Source organism: Callithrix jacchus, chromosome 11, assembly GCF_049354715.1.
Source record: "Callithrix jacchus isolate 240 chromosome 11, calJac240_pri, whole genome shotgun sequence".
Taxonomy (NCBI): domain Eukaryota; kingdom Metazoa; phylum Chordata; class Mammalia; order Primates; family Cebidae; genus Callithrix; species Callithrix jacchus.
The window spans coordinates 63,129,880-63,153,133 of NC_133512.1; the positions used below are offsets into that span (position 1 = coordinate 63,129,880).

Sequence of the window (23,254 nt, forward strand, 5' to 3'; positions counted from 1 at the left end):
CTCAGGTTCCACTTGTTCTCATTTGTGGGATCATATCGGGGAAATGGATCATGGTCATTATCATTAAAATCATAGCTAGCCTCTGGATCATAGTTGGCATAAATGTCCGTGTGATTCCACTCCAAGCCAGCATCCAGTACAGTGATAACAACTCCTTTGCCCGTAATGCCTTTTTGCCAAACAGGTATCACATGAAGGTCCAGCTTGGGCAGGGCTGCTGTCATCCTGGTATCTTGCAAGTACCATTGCTGATTCCACATGGGATCATTGAAGAGATTTACTGCTGAGTCTCTTAGAGCTGAACGTTTATTTCTTTCTTTTTCATACTGTTGTTCAGCCCATATCACACGATCATCATCAGATAATCTCTTAGTGATATGAAGGGCACTCCTTCGAGACCTTCTGGGATGGTTTTTATGTTTGAATAAGTAGTGATTTTCAAGTGAACCAATCATTTCTCCCCGCAGCGTCCCAGGCTACTCCGCGGCCTCCCAACCTCCTGGTCGTGAATCCCAGCGGCTGGCACTCTTCCAATGCCCTGGGCGTGCCCTTAAAGGCTGCCAGGGCGGACAGCCCCAAGCCTGCTTAGCCCCTTGCCTCAGGACTTGGATCTGATGCTGCCATATTGAAAAGAAGGCAACAGCCGGCTCCCGATGCAGCTATTGAAAGTTTTAATTTGTCTAAATTATACAGGATACTAAGAACAAAATATTTTGTCCAATATTATACATTAAAGTGAGACGTGTTAAAATGGTAAGAGAAAACCCAACATTCGCGTAGCAGAGGCGGCTGGCAACTGATAGTAAAGAACTTTGAGGGTAAGGTGAAACTTAGGAAGATAGAGGTAGTCCTGTTAGTTGTCTCACTGTCTGCAAGACAAAATCTTAGAAATCTGAGTTTTATTAAAGTATGTATATTTTCTTAAAGTGTTCTTCACAACTTTCCCATGAGTTTTGTTCTTTAACTCAAATTGACACTTTAGGAAATACTGTGACTAAAACCAGTAACAAATACACATGATGAGAATCTTAAAATATGTGATTCCAATTTAAGTAGTCCTCTTAAGTATTTTCTTTCAAAATACCAATTGTCCCTCAGTAATCCTCCTGCTTTGTGGTTCCTACGTGCTTTATCATGATTGCTCATTTCTAGAACTTCATTTGCTATGTGACAGGCTGAATTTCTCAGCGCACTCAAGCAAAGCAATGGGGCACTGCAAACGACAGTCGGATGGCCCGCTGCTTTCCTTGTTCTGTACTCTTGATTTCAGTTAGTGAAGGCCAAGGTTATATTTTGATTTATTTTCCCAGTTGGAATCTAGAGAATTTCCTAAAGAATATTGTGATTGTCTTATTTTTTGAACAACGGAAAAGAAAACAAAGGTCATGTTGGATATATTTTGATTTAAATGCATGGCTGTGAGTGAACAAATTAGAGATAAATTTGTCTGTACTGGGTATCCTGATCTAGCCACTGAAATGCTTTGATTCCTATTTTTAGGTAACTAATCTTCCCGGGCAGGTTTTGGGAGTAATGACCCAATAAAGTATGAGCTGTGGGTAAAGAGGACCCAGGGAAAAGACTCCATCTCTGACGGAGATGGTCAAGGGGATGAGTGAGGGAGCAAGGAAGAATGAGGATAGGAATGGGGGTTGGGCAGCAGAGGCCAATGAAGTTACTCCTATTTTCTTCCTGGTCTGAGGTACATAATAGAGATATCTCTTCCTTTTCAAAATATTGGCTGTTTGCTGTGTTTAATTTTATTTGCCCATGTGAGTGTAGTAGAATTAGGCTAAGTGGCTAATTCCCCTTTATCCTCAATTCCTCCGAATAACTCAGTGTGATCACCTAGAACGATTTTAGCTATGTTGAACTAACAGATAATGAAAATTAATAGGGCTTTTTTCCCCCATGGGAAATGCTAACAAGGTGGCTTCTTCTTCCTGTATTTTTCAAACATTCCTTTTAAAAGTATAGTTCTTTATATTTAATCAAAGTATATTTGTGCATGTATATTTAGTCTTATCGTGTAACAACTTATCAAAATCTTTTATAATCCAAATTCATTTATTTAAATATTTCCTTCTACAGATTCATCACATCTATGGATGTGATATGCCTGTCACCTATGTATTCATTATCCTGATCACTAATAAGATGGTCAGACAAGAGATTACAACTCCATGGCAAATCACTGCAGAGAGAAAGATGAATCAAGGGTTACATGACATATTAATCAATACGATATGGACCATTTACCTAGCTATTAACCTGTATTTCTAGCCCATTATTCACCCATCTATACAGTCCATCTTGCCCACAGTGATAATAAGATATTTTTTCAAAAGCTATGTGAAATCACAAAAACCTTTACTTATCACAAAATTTCAGAATTAGAAAGAAGCTTAAAAACCATGTACCACAGCCTTTTCACTTGGAAAAAATATTGACCTACTAACTGCTTACCTTATCATGAAAGCTGAAATGCCTTACGCTGCAAATATGGTGGCTCAAGAACTCTATATTACCTTCCAAGGGGTCAAAATTTCCTTAAAACACTATTCTTGGAATAGTGTTCAGAACAGTACATTCTAGTTTTACTAACACATCTCTACATCCTATTGGAAAAGTGCATAGGTATTTGTCCATGTGCAGATTTTTCTCACCTCTCCTAATTGCTATGATTTTCAGATATCATGTTTGAAATGCCATGATTATCTGTAAATTCCTTCCAGACACTGGCATATAAATCCCTTGGGCTTAGCAACATAAAGTCATTTAATCTAATTTTGTGCTCCTTTATGATACTCTTAAACACCCTGGAATCACCCTCAGCCATGGATTCTACTTCCAATGTGATGATTTGCTTTGACAGAAAAAGAGAGGCAGTGTTAACATGACTTTTTCTACTTGGACGAATGGGGTTTAGCCCATTCCTTTCTTCTTGTGTTAAACATAACTTTAAAAATTATTTTCATCTTTCTTAGCATTACTCATAATCCCGAGTTCTTACTTCTGCAGTTCTGACAGTCATGGTTGTGTGCTCCTTTGTCTGTCTTTTGTGGGTGACTTCTAATTTTTTTTCTGTTTATAAAAGATATATTTTCTAAAGAAAATTTGAAAGCCGGAGATCAGAGTGTAAAAATAAAAATTCCATTGCTTAGAAATAACTATTCATAGTCAAATATACTTCATATTTGTGCAGGTATATTTTTAAAGTTAGAACCATATTCATATTTCTATCCTGAAGTTTTACTTTGTAAGATATATTCCCATGACATACAATATTTTTATACAATAAAATTTTCATTATTTCAAAATATTTTATTATATTTCAATTTATTTACTAATTTCCTTTTTGGGAAATTTAGGTTCTTCTAATTTTTTTGCTGTTACAAGTAAAATTGTGTTGAATAGTCCTGTGCTTCAAATCTCCTTATCAGATGTTCCTCTAACCAGCTCCAATAATTTATTTAATTATTCTTTCTCTTATAATCATTAGCCATATTTTAGTCTTAGTTTCTCATTGTTTGTGGGCCATGTTCATTCCATCTAAAAAACAGTCTGCTTCCTATGTTTTGAACTTTTAGAAATCTTTGCTAGTTTATATTTATCTGGCTAGTGAGCATATTTACCTTTTCCCAAGCCAACTCTCAGTTTCTTAAGTTCTTCCTTCTTAGCCAGACTGAAAATTGAAAATAATGAAGTTTTAGAATTCGTAAAGATCTTAATTTTCTTTTATGATAAATGATACTTTTCTGTGGGCTTCTAAAAGAACAAATTAATAGCACAGTGATATGTCTTGTACAGGTTTGGTGATAAAATACGCTTGACTTCAGCAGAAGGTCAGCAGGTCAAAGAGAAATCTGGAAGTAGAAAACATTGTTTGGTGAGATGATGGGAACAGGGTCTCCAGAAGATGATGGTAAGGAGAGTAGTGTGGTTCTGATTAGCTTATTAGACTTAGGCAGGGCATCAACAGGCAACAGGAAATCTAGAGTTCTGGAATTACGTCTCCTAAGAGACATTTTTAAAAAGGTGTCAAGGTGCCAATTGGATTAGTGCTTAAGCTAGGAATCTTGTTCTAATTAGGGCCTTTAGTGATAAATGGAAATTAAGTGGAAGTCAAGTCAAATAAATGAGAAAATGCAGAATGGACTGGTGAAGAAAGACTCAGGGAGAATAATGCAGGTAGATGCCTAGGGTTCCAGTTATACCCGTTATACCAACACTGGACTTTGGGCTACTGGTGGGTTTGTATTTAATATACATGATGTGTCTCAATTAAGATTGGCTTAAAAATTATATGAGGCTTAGAATGCAGATTTAAGGTCTTGGTACCTACTGTTATAAAGGACTAACCTGGAGAAAGAGTAAGAATAACCAAAATCAAAGCATGACTGTATTAAATCCTCTAATTTGGCCAAAAGAAGTTTCTATAATAGTAGATGAAAAGATGGTAAAGTAATACTATTACTTTACCCTACCTCTGTTTAACGGTCTGTTGGAAAAGCTTTATTCACATACTTCATCTACATATATGGTCTACATTATTGCTCAACTTCCTACAGTAGTTCTGCTTCTTTTCCTTTATGCTTACCCTCCCAAATTTTGCTACTCTTCCACCAAATAAATTGGCTGTAGTTATGTCTATGATTTTTAGTGATTATTTGCATCTTCTTAAAAGAGAACCAAATATCAGGCCCAGTTTAATTTTTTAACAAAAATTTTACATATTTTAGTCACTGATTATACCATTAAAATTAGAATATATTTATGAGATTATATCTGTCTTAAAACACAATTTATTATGTCTGTTAGATTTATTCTGTCTGTTGAATATTAATTTGAGAATGTATTTTTCACAGTCCCCCTATCCTGCTGCTTTTGTACCAAATACTTGGTATTTCCCTTTGTTATTTATTTATTTTTTGTTAGTATATGTATTGGTTTTCAGGGTATTCAGTCTTACATTTTTATTGAGATATTTTTGTCTTCTTCCGATTTTAATCCAAAATCTTCTTGATCAGATCAGCAACTCTTCTAACAGATATTTTTCTCTAGGTTCTTGTGAGATGTACTTCATCCTTTGCCAGAAGCTACATCAAATACATTGGTAATCTTTATAGAATTTCTTGGCTTGGAATTATATAAACATATTGATGAAATGCATGCAGCTTCTGCTAAGAGCTTTAGCTTAAGGAAAAAAAAAGCCTAAGCCTTAAGAGTATTTTTGTTTTTGTTTTTTCCCTTAATGGGACAATACGCTGATGAGTACAATCATTTCCTTCTTTTGATATTTATTTCCTTATTTATTGTTCTTCCTTAGGTTTCTTACCACCTATCTCTCACGTCTTTCCCATTGCTGAAAGAATTAACAGAATAAAGATAGTTTTTAAATTATTGAGAACTTAAATCTCATTTTAAAAAGTCTACACTGTGAATTATTTTTGGTATTTTTATTTCTTGAACATATTTCAGAGAAAAAAATTCTGAGACATTTGAATCTATGGAAAATTTTAAAATACAAGCAATGCTTCTTTTAGCAAGAATAATTTTGGTTTCTTCATTTTTACTTTGGATTTAAGACTTTGCCTAGAAAATGGAGAAGGCAAACTTGACTAGAGATCAATCACATGAGGATACTACTTGAAGTATAATTCTTTAGGATAATGGTTTCAGAGCATTGATTTCAGTAGTTCACCTTCATTCCTAACCCTATTGGCAAGCTCACCAAGAACAGGTTAAGCCCAGATCTGGCTATAGAACTGGGAGCTTTATTCTCTGTGTTAGTGTTACTTTTTAAAGACAACTGGTAGGTTATTAGATCTGTCTGTATTTGGATTTTGTTTGCTGGTTCTCAGGCTAGGATTACTTGAGTTTTAATTTCTGGCTGTCTTGAAGCTTCCAACTAAAAGAGACACAGAATACTTTGGAAGCAGGGATGTGATGTTTTCCTTAAAGACTTACAGCTAAGCATAGCTTATCACTTCCGACCTCCAATGAAGGATGTCCTGGGTCTATAAATCCTACTTGAAAATGGTGGTATCTTTCCAGAAGGAACTAAAGGGCATTTGGCAACTCTCAGACCACCTTAATTATACTAGTAGTTCTCCAAGAAGCCCTAAGCATAAAATATGTCATCAAAATGTAGACATAAAATTTGATTTGGGGCACTGTTGATTATAGCAACTGGTGTTATACTAATTTACATAAGGATACAGAATGAATGTTTCCCTCAGTGAGCTTATAGCCTATTTCTATAAAGAGAATATGCACAATAGAAAATAGAGAATATACACAGTAGAAAAGTTATTGTAAATATATATTAGGAAGCAAGGAAAAGATGAGTCCTTGGCTCAGGGGTAGGAGTCATATTTCTGAGAAATCTTGTTAAGCAAAGGTGATGAATGCATTGGGATTTAATAGATGAATATAATTTAGCCACTCAGACAGCAAGAAATTCTATGCAGAAAGTGTAGGTCTGAGAAAAATCTTGGGGTCAAGAAACAGTAATATATAGTGAATAATAAGCAGTTTAGCATTTTAGAAAATCATGTATGAATAAGGAGTGATGAGGACTTAAAGTTGTGAACATACCTAGGGATCAGATTACTGAATCTTGTAAGCTATGTAAAGAAACTTTGACTATAGCTGTGGATGATGCGAGACATCTTTTAGGTGTTCATTAAGTGAGATGACATTCATAGATTTGTAGCTTTAATATATTTTTCAGAAAGTTGTAAAGGATAGTAGTGCCTGTGGTGATTTTAATCTATTTGCAAGTTCTTTGATACTCCTTCTCTTAGAAGGTAGAGCCTAATTGCCCTCCCCTTGAATGTGGGCTAAACCTAATGACTCACTTTTAACAAAGAGAATAAAATGAAGTGATGGTGCATAGCTTCAGAAACTAGATCACAGAAGTCATGTGGCTTCCTCTTTCTTCTTTTTCTTGGCTTGCTGGCTCTGGGAGAGACAGTTGCTATGTAAGGACCCTCAGAAAGACTTGTAGAGAGGCCCATGTGGACGGAATGGAGGCCATCTACCAACAACCACATGAGGTAAACTTCAACCACATGAGGGTGGATCTTTTGGTCCTAGTAAAGCCTCCAAATGACATCAGAGCAAGCCAACAGCTGGGCTGCAATTTCTGGAGAGAACTGAGCCAGTATCACCCAGCTAAGCTATGCCTGGATTCCTGACCATTAGAAACTATGAGAAAGAATAATAAATGCTTGTTTTAAATGGCTACATTTTGGTGCAATGTGTTAGACAACAGTAGGTAATCAACATACTGGTTTTAGATGGGAACAGGACTTTAGTGCAGGCAGGTAAGTTAGGAGCTTGCTATAGTTGACTAGGTTAGAAGTAGTGAAGGTCTAGTTTAGGGCAGGTATATGTGGGCAGAAGGCAAAAGATATAAAAATAGTAGGAGTCAGAAATTTTTTGGACTTGGAGAATGATTAAATATGGAAATAGAGGAAGGAGTCAGTATTAATTCCCATGTTTCTTGTTTGGGCAACCAGGGGTGAGGGTGGTGCTGACACACTGAAGAGGAGCATATTTGGAGACAGAATGGATTCAGTTTGGGACATCCAGTTTGAATTGTCTGAGATGTCCAGATGAAGAAGCAACTTGGCAGCAGATGGCATAAACAGGACATTCCAGGAAGATATAAAGGAAACCAGAGAGGTAGTGAGAGAAACTTGAAAATGTAGATAGAAGGCTTGGTTTTGGTCATGAGATAGAAAACTGCATTCTCTGATACTGGTGGGAAGAAAAGAATGGGTGTTACCGAGGGGAGGAAAGAATGGGCGTTGTAGTGAGTTTTGAAGTGGACAGATGTTTGGATAATTGAGAGGAATCATTCTTGATAGTTCTGGTTTTCCAGTTGAAGTAATAGGAGGAAACATCGCTTGCTACGCTTACTTCCCCCACAAATAAGGATGATGCCAGTTGAGTAGAGAGGAAAGGCTTTGGCTGTAAGGGGAGAATGAGGAACAAAGTAAGAGAGGACAATAAGGAAATGGATGGATTGTGCTGAGTGCTCAGTCATGCCTTTGATGTAAGTGATACCAGTATGAAAATATGATACATACACTTGGGGAATCTTTCTGTTTCGGATTGCCAGGAGCCCTAAACCTGGTGATAATCCCATAGATAACAGCTTATCTATGCAAGACGTACTGAAAGACTGTGAGATTTGTTTTGCAACCATTAGTTCATCACCTTTTTTGGGTATAGAGAAGGGTCAATATTGATCTAAAAGACACTGAATAAGAGCTAGTCTGTTGGAGAGCATTGTTTTTCTATGTGTTCACCACTCTCTGCACAACCATAGAGAGGAGAGGGGATGCTTTTGTGCATTTTTATCTAACTCAGAGAAAAGCATTTGTGAAAACTATCTGGAAAACTTGACATGAGTCTTCTAAAGCTTAGGGGACATGGTTAAAAGTTAAGGGTCTGGCTGGAGCTGGCAGAACAATAAGGCAATAGAATGTTTTGGGAGCTAGTTGCATCTATCACTGGGAGGTAGAGGTGTGTTTCCCACACACTGGATTTGTTTCCCCACAGGGGAACCAGCCATGGTCTTCTGGGAAAAAAAAAACACCGCCCCAGGAAATCACTTGAGATGAAATGGCATCTGGAGGAAAGGCACTGCTATATCTAGAAAGCTATACATGTCCTTATTGCAAAGAGAGGGAAAGCTAGGCAAGCAGACAATATAAACATGCCCCATAGGTCACCTTTGGATATATATTATGTATAGAAGGAAGTGATGGAAGGTCACAACTGTGCCTGTCAAGATAGACTTTTATTGCCCATTTATCTTTTTTCTCAGTATTCCCGACCTTACCCCAACTGTGGAGGGGCCAAGGCAGCATCTATGGAATGGGGGAGAAGGCAAAGTAGGAAAAGAAAAAAAAAATACTGGTTTTAATCCCTTTTCCACTATAGGCCTCCTAAGAGTCAATAGTCCTGAGCTAGGGAAAACCAAAAACCAAAAACAGGAAAACCTTTATATTTGCCTGATTTCACACTAGACTAGACTGGATACTGTTTAGAAAAGAGTAGACTTTTTATGACCTAAGATTGATTAATTTATGTGACCTGGCTGAGTTTTTATCCAGGAGTAGAAAAAAACAAAACAGTGGAAGCAGCAATAAAAATAAAACCCCCAGAGATAAGGCAGCAACAGGAAAATTATAGTTTGTTTCTTTTCAGATGAACCTGTTTAATAAAGAATAATGTAGCTTTTTTTGTGGGTGGTTGGTTTCCAGTAGTGCTACATTGACTGAATGTCCAGTGGACCTTTTGAATGTTAAGGTCAGTGAATGGACAAGGAGACTGGGGAATTAAGGGTTCCAGTAGAAGAATGGTTCAGATAATTAAGGATAAAATTTAGATTGAGCAAAGATTCAAACAAAGTGAGGTCAGCGCAGGACTAATCATCTAAAAGAATTGAATCAAGGGTTGGAATGTCCAGTTGATGAGCACTTGACATTGAAACCAGAAAGTGAGATAATCAAAAGAACTGGAGGTTAGTCAGACCTCTAGATTAAAGCAATTCCCAGTGGTGACACACCCTAAATTTTCTCAAATAACTTTCAGTAATTCATTCCAGTAGATATTAATAGACATGTGGTGAGTAAGATAGAGCCTACTCATGAGTTACTTGTTGGGAATACATCTGCATTTTATTGGAAACAAAATACGGGCACGGAATTTGGTAAATAAAATCATTGAGAGACATTTGATGTTGTGCTTTTACTATGGGCTAGATACTGTGCTAACTTCAGGGCATAAGAAATGAAAGAGAATAGTTATTCACCCTTGAATATTGAAAATCTGACAGAAGGGACAAACATCCAAGCCATATTAGAGTCATAGATGGAAATACATATTTACCATACACTGAGGTGAGTAGGTGCTCTTAAAATGGTTGCAGAAATGTATGAAAGGCCACATCTATAAAATTGGGAAAACAAAAGACATATCTTAGATTAGGTGACATTAGATTTGAGTTTTAAAAAATGAGTAGGTTTTAGAATTTCTTTTTGGTCAAGAAATAAAAGGATGGCTAGGTGCAGTGGCTCACACCTGCAATCCCAGCACTTTGGGAGGCTGAGGCAGGCAGATCACTTGAGGTCAGAATTTTAAGACCAGCCTGACCAACATAGTGAAACTGTGTATCTACTAAAAATATAAAAAGTAGGTGGGTGTAGTGACAGGCACCTGTAATGCCAGCTGCTCAGAAGGCTGAGGCAAGAGAATCACTTGAACCCAGGAGGCAGAGGTTGTAGTGAGTGGAGATCATGCCATTGCATTCCAACCTGGGAGACAGAGGAAAACTGTCTACAAAATAAGTATTTCATATTTCAGTTAGTAGTTTGAACATATTTCATGAAAGCTACATTTGAAATAAACCTTCAAGGATAAGCAGGATTTTTGAAGGAATTGATGGGAGAGAATGTACCTTGTCTTGGGTGTAATATAAAGAACATCTAAAAGTCAAGAAAATACAGTGTATCTTCTGAGAATGGAGAGTTGTGCAGCTTACAGTTTAGAGAGAATGAGTAAGGAAATTAGAAGCTGAGCATGAAAATGTAAACTAGAGCCACCCAGTGAGGAGCTTAAAAGTCTGAATAATAAATTGGCAACTATGAAGGTTTTAAGCAGGGGAAAAACAAAATTAGAGTGGAAGCCAAGAAAGATGGATCTGATTGATCTGTACAACATGATTAAGATGAAAAAGACAAAGGGAAATCAGTCAAGTTAGAGATTCTAGTAATACAACAGTTAAGAGGAAATCAAGTTCTAAAGCAAGATGGTGAATGTGGGGATTAAGAAGAGGAGTGGATTCAAGATGCCATTTGGAAATGGAACCAGTTGGATTTGCTGACTCAAGATGTGCAGGCAGAAATTCTTTTGGCTTTCCAAGGTCATGTTCCTGGATGTATGAGAAAATGAGAGTCCATTAAAAGACATGAGAAATTTCCTGACAGGTGTTTGGAAATGTGAACTTGGAATTTGGGAAGAAGATTAGAGGTACCAGTTACCTGCTTAGATGTTGATAGATGTAGTTAGAGAAGCAGGGAACGTTTCTGACTGAGTTTATCATGAGTTCTTTATCCTCTTTGAGCTCTTTTGTGAATATGATGAAAGCTGTGCATTTCCTTGCCAGAAAAATGTGCAAACACACAGGCACAAAATTTTGTAGGCCTTAGTTTAAAATATCTTGGTATCAAAAGAAAAGAGAGCTGACAAAAGAACATTGTAAAATACTTACATTAAGGAAACAGAATTAGGAAAAGATGACACAGTGATAGAAAACAAACCAGGGTAATGAGGGTGCTTTAGAAGAAGGTTTGAAATATTTAGAGCTATGTTTCAAATGTCTGAGAAGTGAGAAGAAGTTGTTTGATTTGGTGATCACTAGATTTGGAATGTGTTGCTGATCTAGGACTAGAAAAATATTCAGTAGTGTAGTAGGGACAGAAATGAAACTACAGAGAGATAAGGAGTAAATAGATTGTGAGATCAAGCTAAGATACTACATTGAGAGACTAAGTATATTATGTTCTTACATTAAGTTTAATTACAAAGGTAAGAAGAGAGCAGTGATTTGAAGGAAGATGGAGTCTTGGGAAGATTTTTTGATACAATTAAAATATTGGGCATGTTTTTAGACAGAAGAGAATGACTTGGAATGGAGCAAAATATATAAAACAGTTGTTGAGAAATGTCCGTTATTATTTTCACATTCAATGTTGCTACCAACTATGGCTGCACTTTTGGAAAACGAAATAATACTCACGTCTACAATGAAGACGGGAATACACAGCTAAGTCTTAAAATGATCTACCCATGAGATAGAAGAAAACATTAAAAAACAGTACTGTGTGACAAGTAGACAAATGTGAAGATTTTCTAGTCTTAAATCTGGCTAAAATCTTGTCACAGGAAAAGAAACATGATTATGGTCATTGCTGAGCATAGGCACTCTTGATAGCAGAGGCTTTGTGTTTCAGAGTTTTTAACACCTCTTTCCCTAGTTCTTAGTGCTGTGTTTCTCAATTGGCCATCTCCTGGAATCATGTGAGAAGATTTGAAAAATACTGATGACTGCGCCCCAGCCCTAGTAATTCCGATTTTGTTGGAGTGGGGTGGGGAGTAGGCATGGAAAGGTTTTAAATGTAATGTTATGTGCAGCCAATGTAGAGAACAACTATTTTAGCACTTTCACCTTGGGCTTTGATTTGATTACAGGATTCATCTGGTTATTTTCTGTAGGTTGCTTGAGGAAGACATGGTCACCAACTAGTCTTGAGTCTTAGAAGACTCCATGGAGAAATACTTATTATCTTGGGATAGTAAGACAGGAACTTTCCCTTTATTTCTTCTTTTGACCATCTTAATCCAGGCATTTCACCCACAGTTATGAGAAAGCAAACCCTAACAGGAGCTTATTCTCTGGATATTTGTAAATTTCATGCTCAAGGGAAATCTAAGGATAAAGCAAGGCTCCCAGAAGACAGACTTCCTTCTGCTTCTTAAATCACCATGTGATGATCAACCAAGCTGCTGGGAAAACAACAGTAGTTTGCTTTTGGTTGAGTAGATAGTCTGTGCATGGCAGGTGGGAATGAGTCTCTTCCTCAGTACACTTCCTCTTCCAGGGTAGGAGAAGTCAGCTACAATTCTATTTTCAGAATAAGTGTGTATTAGGCAGTAACTCACTTCCCTCTTCTCTCCAAGTTTCCCGATCTCTAAAGAAGGGGTCATTAGAAAGTGTGAGAATTGCCCAAGGATTACATGAAGTTGTGGTAGCTGAAGAGAATGCCTCATTAGCATGTGAGAGAAAAGCCCAAACAACACCATCAAAGGGTGTTAAATCAATCCAATGGGATGGAGAAACGGGGTGGTTAGAATTAATTTAAATCACTTTAAAGCCACTGTGAATGAAAGAATTATTTCCTTAGTAGTTATTTAGCCTGCAAGTGAGTGAATGTGTGTACATTTTCATGTGAATAGACTTGATTACCTAAATTTGTTCATAAATGATGGTCTAAATAATAATAAAAATATTTTGACATTTCAACTGTTCTTTGGAAACCATAAGAATCCCAAGGAAGCACTGCAGGCTAAGGAGAACATCTGAAACAGAATATTATAACATGCTACGATTACTAGCATGGTGACAGTTGAAATAATGAAAACACAAAAACAGAGCAACGAGATTAGGCAGACTTGAGTTAAGAATCTAATGAAATCACTTTTAATTTGTATCCATAAACTGGACAAAAGTTTCCCACCAAACATGGTCAGACTTGCAGGAGACAGTTGGGGACTGGGGGGTGGAAGTGGGTAGGTAGTAGAGTGGGAGAGAGCTTTGATTAGCTACCCAAAATTTTCCTTCAAGTCAACGGTTTGGCTCCCTCCAGCGTCTGCTTAAAGAGCCTTCTGTTCATTGAGTGGGTGAAAATGACTAGAAGGCTTGGTAGGTAATTATATTGGCTTGCAACCCCAAAAAAATGCCAGTGGGTATTACAGGATTTTGTGCCTTTGTGCAGCAGCCAGCATTTCTCAAGAGTACACCATTAGAGGAGTGAAAAGGTTTTTCAGAATTTCCTGGAGGTTGGGCCCGGACAGAGGTGACTAATAGAAAAGATTGGGGCCAATGCTCAAAAATGACTGGTAGCCCATTGCTAGGGCATACTCAGTTTTATCTCTGCTGTCTATCCTCACTGCAGGGAATATCTTGAGAGCAAAATAATGCAGGGTGAATTAGTCATGAGAATAGGTAAGAGCATGCTCAACGGGGGCTGCATCTCTGAATTAGTTTCTCCACTCCTCCCAAGGGTGGCTGGAATATGATGCTGTGGCTATGTTGAAAACCTTGTCACATAGAGAGATAATATGTGTAAAAGCTCTGCTTGGTGTTTATTGCAATAGCCTACCTCTACTTGATAAAATCAGAGAAATTTGGAGCTAAAAAACAATCCTAAAGGATAAATTGAGATTCTTACTGTGATTTACACTGGTATTTCTTAACTAAAAGCAAAGCAATCAGTATATAATAGCATATCTTAAACCACAGGTATTTCCCCTCTCTGCTTCAGGGACCTAATTGAATCATCCACTATTCTATGCCCTTAATTCTGTAACAATCTGGGCCAGTCAGGCAACATACTATTTAGGTCAGATGTGCAAGTACTGCATTGTTAGTTACCTGGTATATGTAGAACATCAGTCATTTTACAAAATAATTTTCAGGGATTTTGACATTTGCAATAGAGAAGATCCACAAGTCTTTGATTTGATAAGTTGCTTCCTGCTGCCTCCTTCCTGTTAGAGGTACTGAGCTTGAAAATGAGATCAAACTTCCAGAAAGAAATATGCTTTATATAAATGTTCCTACTTATATTATTTCATAGTCGCCTATGACAACCTTAGCGTCAAAGATTTATTCTGGGTAGTTAAGTTATACAACAAAATATCTGATGTAAATTTTGGCAAGAAATTCACTAACTGGATAACTTGCCAGGAACAGGTATCCATATGGGATAAACAGAAGTCATGAGAATAGGTAAGAGCATGCTCAACGGGGGCTGCATCTCTGAATTAGTTTCCTAATTTGCCCAAACGAAATATCATTAAGTTCATCAGTGCCTCAATATACCTTTTTAGTAAGATGTACTTCATAAACAAGCCAATTTTCTCATTAAAAAAAATAGCTAGTTTGGCTCTTACAATTCATTAGGAAAAAGGATTCTGAAACTTGAAGAGCTATTTGGAGAATCTGAATAATGAAAACAGATAAACAATAACAAAAAACATTTGGCTTTAAAAGATCAAGTTCTGTTTCATGTAACTTCCAGAGAGGGATATATACTTTTAAATATAAAATCCTTTACATAACTTCACTCAAATTTTAGTTGACAAAATACTATAAGCATATTCATGATTTTGCATATTAGTTCTAAAAGACTATTTTAACTTTAAGGTTAAGTGTGTTAATCCTGAAAAGGGTGATGCTTTGTAAATGAAGTCAAGTTTTTGTTAAAAAAAAAGCAACATAGTTTCTCGAAGTATCATTCCATTTGCTTCTATGAGTAAGCCATTTTCTGAAGTTAAGATTGAGAAAAAGGAAGCTAATCAGGTCATTTTCTGTAGTGATACATGATACAACATTCTTTTCCTCTATAAAATGCGTTATTCCCAAAATTGTATCCTAGATTCTTCTGCTTATTAAGTGAAGTTCAAAACCTCTAAAGGATTATTTTACTTTCATTAGTTCATGCTTTTGTTAAAATACATTTCAACTTGCTCCTGTAATTAAGATTAGCATCTTATTTCTAACTCATGACTCTCAGAAAGTTAAGATTACAATATAATTTAGATAAAAATGATTAGAGAGTAAGAATATTCACAAAATGTGAATGACAGAAAATGTGTCTAACAGCCCACATTATTGTGTAGTCCTAAAACTTGTTCTTCCAAAGATTTTGCCTAATATAAGTAAACGTCTGACACTCTGAGTTAACATTTAAAAATATGCTTTAGTTTCATAATCACTGCAGTGCAGAAGTTATTAAAGCTACAGCAGTTCAGCGTGAAAGAAGCCAGGAAATTTTCTGCATTATTTGGCTTCCTTATAACACATGATAATTTATATGAAATTCTTATTTTCTTAATTTCAAATCACACATAGAATCTTCATAAGCGGAAGAAGTATAACATATGGTTTATACAGAAGACTATATTATGCCTAGCGGGATCCATAAGAAAAATTCCATAAAAACAAGTAGAAAGCGTTTGATTAATGGATGTATTTTAATTAATATCCACATGGGATTATGAAAGAGTTGAATTAGTAGGATTGATAGCAGGATATTATTACTATTAGAGCAAAGAGAAAGAAATGTATGCCAGTGGATATTACTCTGGGTGCAGATTTGGTTTAGTATTGGCAGAATTCAGCTTATATTTAATGAGCACCTATCAAGTGCTAGAGCCTAGTTGGCACTTTTATATTTCACATTACAAATATATTTTTACATTGATATTTTCACATAAGCAACATTGTGAGGTAGATAGTATATTGAAGTTTGGAGAAATTTAATACTACTTTCAGGATAGTATGGCTTATAAGTGATAGAATTGGGATTCATAGCACATTCTCCCAGAGCACATGCGACGTTCATCTACTTTACCGCATTTTCTTTCTCAAATATATTAAGTTTGGTAACAGTGGAATAAAATGGAACCAGAAGAATAGATTTCTTCATGTATCAGGTAATAGTTTGACTAATAAAAACTATCTCTCTAAGCAGACTTTCACAGCTACTACAATCAGTGATAGCTAGAACAAAATTATTGTATTGCAAGGCTAAAATTTATCTTAGTTATCCTTCTCAGAGTTGAGGAAAAGAAATAAGAAAGCTCATTTTTATAATATTTTAAAAGCAATCTTTTTAATGGTGTTTGAATAATCCTGACCAGAACTTTCCAAGGTTAAGGTTGTCACTACCTCGTTAGGCCTAGAAGGTTTAATTAGGAGTGAAATTAATGATATGTATGACTTTGGGTTTACTAGCACACATGTGTCAAGACAAGGTGGGTATGTAGTTGAATCTTGCAGTTGTGTTTGTAAATCAGCCTCTGGGGGCTTCTCAGCCAAGTGTAACCATCATCTGCTTGCACCAAAGTTATGCAAGCTGTACTGGGTAGAGAGAATTTTGTCATCTCTTTTGGATGAGCATAGTGTAGCTTCTGAATGGATTCTTTGTTCCAGAATCCCTAGGACACAATAAGATATTCATCAACACTGGCTTGTTTTCCTTAGTGTGTTAACAACAATTGAGATAAACAATGTCTAGAATCTGATCTTTACTTCTAACACATAAATGATTTTGAGCTTTCCCTAAAAGGAAGGATATATTGATGACATAGTATGCACTCAAAATAAATGCTTATTATTGGGTGCTCAATTGATTCATTATATATGTCCTGAACAATTGTATACATATCAAGATGGTATCTAATATTCCCAACCCATATACCACCAAGTCCTTGCAATTTTTAACTACTAAATTTTTTCTTTAAATTATTCACCTGTTATCACTTTAATGCCTGCCAACTTTAAGCTACCATCTTCTGTAGACAACACCAAAAAAATCCTATAACTGGTCTAACCTATTCCATTCTGACCCCTCAACCCCATCATTCTCCACTTTCCAGTGTGGATCTTTTTTTAAAACAAAAAATATATATGCTCTTATTTCTGCTTTAAGTAATCAAATGATTTTCTATTCTTCTTGGATGAGGACAACCCTCAACATAATATAGTGCTGCTCACTGTTCTCAAGTTTCCAGGCACATTGACCTTTCAGTTGCTCATAGGTGCCATTGTCTCTCCTTTCAGAGTATCTGTGCTCATTCTACTGAATACAGCTTGGTTTCTTTCTCTCTTCACTTCGTTAACTCTACTCATCCCCTAGCTGTCATTTTTCCCATGAAAACCTGATGCCTCTCATATGAAACTCCTTATCTTATGTTCCCATAACATTATTTCTTAATTTTAACATGTATCATAAGTTCAATTTAATACTTCTTTGAGACATATGATTAATCTGTCTCCTTCAAGAGATGACGAACTCCACATAGGTACATAAATGGCTTACCATTACGCTCAGCCTAAAACCTTAAAACTTCTTAACAATGTATCTAAAGCCTTTTGATCTGCCCCCAAGACCATTTCTTCAATCTCATCTCCAAGAAACTATAAGATATAATTCAGTTGGATTTAATATTTATAGATTCTATAATTCCATGTTTTTCTTCAGAATTCATTGGCTTGCCACAATTAGTGTAAAAACTATACAAATTGGTAATCACTATTTCTCCTTCTTCAAATACAGTTTTCTCAGTTACCTCCAAACAGCTTGTCCCCTTACTCCACAGCAACTTCCAAGGGCTTACAAGATGCTAAGGACATTGATCACATCGATTTTTGGATTCAGGATTCTAAATGCCTGATAACATCAATTTTCTCATCTAACTTGCCCTCCAGGAGCATCAGAACAGTTCATCACTGCCCTGTTCTGGGAAAACTTTCTTTTCTTCATTTGCATGATACCACTTTCTCTTGGCTTGGCCCTTATCTCATTGGACACTATTTACTGTTTCTTTGGATTGTACCTTCTAGGTGTGACTATAAGTAGAAGTACCCCAGAGCTCAGCCTGAGATTCTCTGTTCTCATGTATATCCTCAGAGATCTAGTAAAATGGTCTCTGCTACTAGATAGTAGTTTTAAATACATTTCGAGTTTCTAGTAAAAGGTCATTGAAGATCTGCAAAACAGATTTTCATATTAATTTCTAAAGATATATAAATAAATCTAAAGATACATTTCTTTATACTGGCCTCAAATTTGGGGCAGGTTTTTTTTTATTTTTATTTATTTTATTTTTAGTGTGCTGTTTAATTTATCAGGAGAAAAAAAACTACAAGAGAAATAAGAAGCTATAGTAAAAAAAAAATTCTAAATGGAGAAGTTCACTTTAAAAACCCATGCTACATTTGATGGCTTTCATTGGTATTTGGGATTAGATATACTGAGGGATAAAGACATAGATACAGAAAAGTAATTACTGTTTGAACATGTTTGAAAAATTACTGAAGAAGTTTGTGTTTTATATGAAGTTAATAGCTTCAGAAATTTCTCTCTAAAAGTTAAGTACTAAGGAGATGCACTACAGGCAATATCATGAAAATATTTGGTTACATGAGAAAAATATATGAGCCAATGACTGACATAACAAGACTCTTATAAATACACAGACCTTAGATATACATAAAACCAAATATTAAAATAATTTATCATTAAAATGAATTAATTTCCTCTTGGTGATACAAAGGCAAACACTATAGAAAGATATTAAAACTTTATCACTGAACTATGGTAATATGCCCTGCTTATTATAATCTAATAAATATTTATTGAGAGTTCATTGTGTCTAAGGTCTTTATTTTTTTATTCTTTCTTCCATATTTTTCTTATTCAACAGTCATTATTTTTAAGGCATTATTATAGATTCCAGTGATAAAGAAATGACCAGGACATGGTTTTCTTGCAGTAAATGTACAGAGGTTAAAAGGATATCATTCTTATTTTCAAGCAGGAATAATGAAAATATTAAAAGATAATTTTTAATTCCAGTAATGAGGTGTTTTCAAAGCGTGTGATTTTTGAACTTAAAAAAATACCTGAAATAAGAGTTTGTCTTTCCATTTGTAGCAAAATAAAAAGCATTTAATAAAATTTAGTTAAGACATTTGCAGTTATTTTGGGGATGGTTTATAAAATAGGCAGTTGTGTGCTTGCAACTAACATGTTTTCTTAACTCTAATGCCATTTGTTATAAGATTCATCATAAATATGAGTAGCTTTTTGGAAAAAAATATTATTATATAAGATGTGCAAATAAATTGAATTATATCTCAATTACAGAAACATTAAACTGTGAAATGAAAGTGCCTATTATGCTTTATGGAGGAATTATAATAGATAGTAAATCAATTTACTAGCTAATAGTGGTTTCTAGCCTTGTTTGGCTTATTGATTGGTTTCATGTTTTTTGATAAGTCATTTAAAAAACACATCTTGCAATTAATTTCAGAACAACATTGGCAGGAAAACTGTTTTTTATTCTGTAAAAATTGAACTCATCCCGTCTACATTTTCCAGTGCCATTTGATTCAGAGTACATTTTTCTTTTTAAAATGATCTAAGAATGCTTTGCTTCCATAATTATACAGCACTTTTCTAACCTCAGGAAAGGAATATTGAAGATATGATTCTCTAAGTCTACAGTCCATTGAGTACTTTGCAAATTTTAAAAAATTCCAAGCACATGATCATTAATAAGTTAAACACTATACCTAGCTTATTTTCTATAAGTTCTGTACAACAGAACCATTGGCTACAGACTGAGATCCGCAGCACCTATCACAGAGGCCAACTTAGCAAAAAGTGCTTAGTACAAGTTCCTGGGAAGAATAGATGTATGTACCAAAATATATTAAAGTAAACGAAGGTATTTTTACATGTATTAAGATGTTAAGTAGACCATTTCCAGTGCATTCCCTAAATAATCACCATTGTGTCAGACATTGTATCATATTTTTCTTTAAAAAAGCATTAAGCAAATCTAGTTACTAAGAGAATAGAAAAAGTACTTTAGGGTGATTCTTAGGCCTCTGTCCATGGTATTGGGGAAACCAAGAAAGTCCATTCTCCTGTAGATTTTATTGACTGATTTCGCTCTTGTTACCCAGGCTGGAGGGCAATGGCGCGATCTCGGCTCACCGCAACCTCCGCCTCCTGGGTTCAGGCAGTTCTCCTGCCTCAGCCTCCTGAGTAGCTGGGATTACAGGCACGCGCCACCATGCCCAGCTAATTTTTTGTATTTTTAGTAGAGACGGGGTTTCACCACGTTGACCATGATGGTCTCGATCTCTTGACCTCGTGATCCGCCTGCCTCGGCCTCCCAAAAGGCTGGGATTACAGGCGTGAGCCACCGCACCCGGCCCTATACTCCATTTTCTAATCTTCAAATGTAAAGTTTTAAAATAGTAAAGAAAGATCTTTGAGGACAGGAATTGTTTTTTGTTTGTTGTTGGGTTTCTGCTTGGCATTCTCGACTCAGAGCCTAGTGTAGTCCTAAACTTGAATTTGCTATGTGTGCTCAGTTAATACCTGTTGGATGAATGAATCAAAAATGGCATGGCTAAGGAAACTATTGGAATTAAGATCATGGGTCGCCCTTTCTTCAGCTGCCTCCGAGTTGCTTGGTCCTTCCAAGGAAGCGAAGGCCGCCTTGGGGTAAGGCCCTCACTTCCTGTGGTTACCCAGCAGTGCCAGCCCCACACTGGCTGGTGCCATGGCCTCCGTTTGAGCTCGCTTATATCTACTCGGCCCTCATTCTGCATGACGATGATGAGGTGACCGTCACAGAAGATAAGATCCATGCCCTCATTAAAGCAGCTGGTGTAAATGTTGAACCTCTATGTCCTGGCTTGTTTGCAAAGACCCTGGCCAGTGTCAACATTGGGAGCCTCATCTGCAATGTAGGGGCTTGTGGACCTGCTACAGCAGCTGGTGCTGCACCAGCAGGAGGTCCTCCACTACCTCTTCCACTCCTCCACTACCTCTTCCACTCCTGCACTACCGCTGCTCCAGCTGAGGAGAAGAAAGTGGAAGCAAAGAAACATGAATCTGAGGATTCTGATGATGACATGGGCTTTGGTCATTTTGACTAAACCTCTTTTCTCGTGTGTTCAATATAAAGCTGAACATTAAAAAAAAAGATCAGGAGGTCAACATTAACTAGCTAACTGAAATAGTATATATGTGCATGGGGATATCCAATTTGAGTATGCTTTTTTACTATCAAAATTAATACTTAGCAGCGACATAATTAATCTGCAAATGCTCAAACCCCCTCTTTGCTAGAATTACATAGCCTAGGTGATATTCAAAATAGATATAATTTTTACTAAGTGCTTTTTATCATCAAAGCAACTAATGAGTTCAAGTAATCCACAAACCTTATAGATCTTCATGGATGAGCAAGTCAGACTTCTGATGTCACCAAGGATCTTTCTTTAGGATTATTTAAAACCAAATTATCAAAATGAAGATTGTCAATCTTTCTGTTTTCTGTTTTCCTTTTGCTGGTGGGTTATTTTGCTCACCTTTACCTCTGTTTGTTTTGGGAATTAGAGTGTTCCAAAGAGCCCATGTCGTGTTAAGAACTATCTCTAGATATTGAGTTTACATTGCAAACAAGCAAAAATTCCCAGTCTATTAGAGATCTTCTCCTAGGATACAAGGAAAAGCAAAGTTCAGCTAAACTGCACAATTAATTCACAATCATTTCTGAATAGAGAGAAAAGGTTGCGTTAAGTTGTTGTGTTCTCCTCCTAGGGATTTAAGGTCAGTTTCACGAAACAAAATTACTATTCTTTCAAAGTTGTCTCTCCTGATTTGTATTCCTGTAATTATCTCCTTAGGACCTTTTTCTTTTTAACTTGTAAACATAGCTGAATAAATCAATTCAAGGATTAGCTACATGCAAATATGCTATTCTGATGGCTAGCTGGACAGGTAAAGGAATAAAGTAGAACAGTTTGCTTCCCTGACCAATTATTTTCACCAATGTGTCAATTATTTTTGTTTTACACAAAGGAATCTGAGACTTTTTCTGGGGGAAAAAAGTGATTTTTTTGTTGTTGCTTTGTGCTTCAATTTACTCCTCCCTTTTAATATGAAGATAGAAACATTATCTTTAAGCAGTGGACAAATTCTGGAGATCAAAAGAACAAATAGTTCATGAAGAAATAAAGCCTTAAAATGTAATTATTATCATGACAGCTGACTTTCCAGTTATTGAAATGAGAAGATTTTATGTTAAAATAAGAAGCATAATTAGATACACTCTGCTCAACAACATAAACAATATTTGACTATACTACTAACTTTTATTTCTAAAAAAGAGCTTAATGTCATTTTATTAACCTGTATTTCACTTTCAAATCAAGGAACACAGGATGGTTATTCCAACTGTTTTTTGCATAGTTTGCATTTTAGTTTTGAGACGCTTTCCTGAGAGAAGCAATACAGTCATCTGGTCAAATTTGTGAGCTCTGAAGCCAAATGCAAGATCTAAATCCTAGCTATCCACTTACTATGTTAACCTGTGTTAGTACTTCAGTTTCCCCTTCCATAAAATAGGGATCATAATAGCATCATCCTCATAGGGCTACTGTGAAGATTCCATGAGTTAACAGGTGAAGCAAATGGAACAGTGCCTGGCATACAGTAAAAATTCAATAAAGGTTGTTATTCACAATATCTTTTCATTCTTTTAAAAACATTGTAGAGGATGCGTGCTAACAGCATTTATTTTGAGAAATATTGCCACAAACTACATTTAATGGAATACCTTGGGGTATTATTTACTAGTAGGAATCAGTATTAACAAATGAGATTCAAGAATCCTCTTCTATGAAAATGTCTGAAATGTGCTTATATTAGAATTCAGAAAGGACAAAATCTGCCTCAAAGTTGACTTTCTTGGGGCATTTACTCAACTGTTTTTATGGTTATTTTATTTCCTGTTACTCATGCCACATGGCTTAAGGTGAACAGATAAAATGTTTTCAGAATAAGGACAGGTTGAGAAA

General features: G+C 36.0%; 1 protein-coding gene and 1 pseudogene across 4 annotated transcripts in view; one reads left to right on the forward strand and one right to left on the reverse strand.

The window, feature by feature from the left end:
• GRM3 (glutamate metabotropic receptor 3) overlaps positions 1 to 23,254 on the reverse strand; it is a 226,045-nt gene that overhangs the window by 188,884 nt on the left and 13,907 nt on the right. The window lies entirely within an intron of this gene.
• On the forward strand, positions 3,895 to 21,420 carry LOC118143829 (large ribosomal subunit protein P1 pseudogene; annotated as a pseudogene).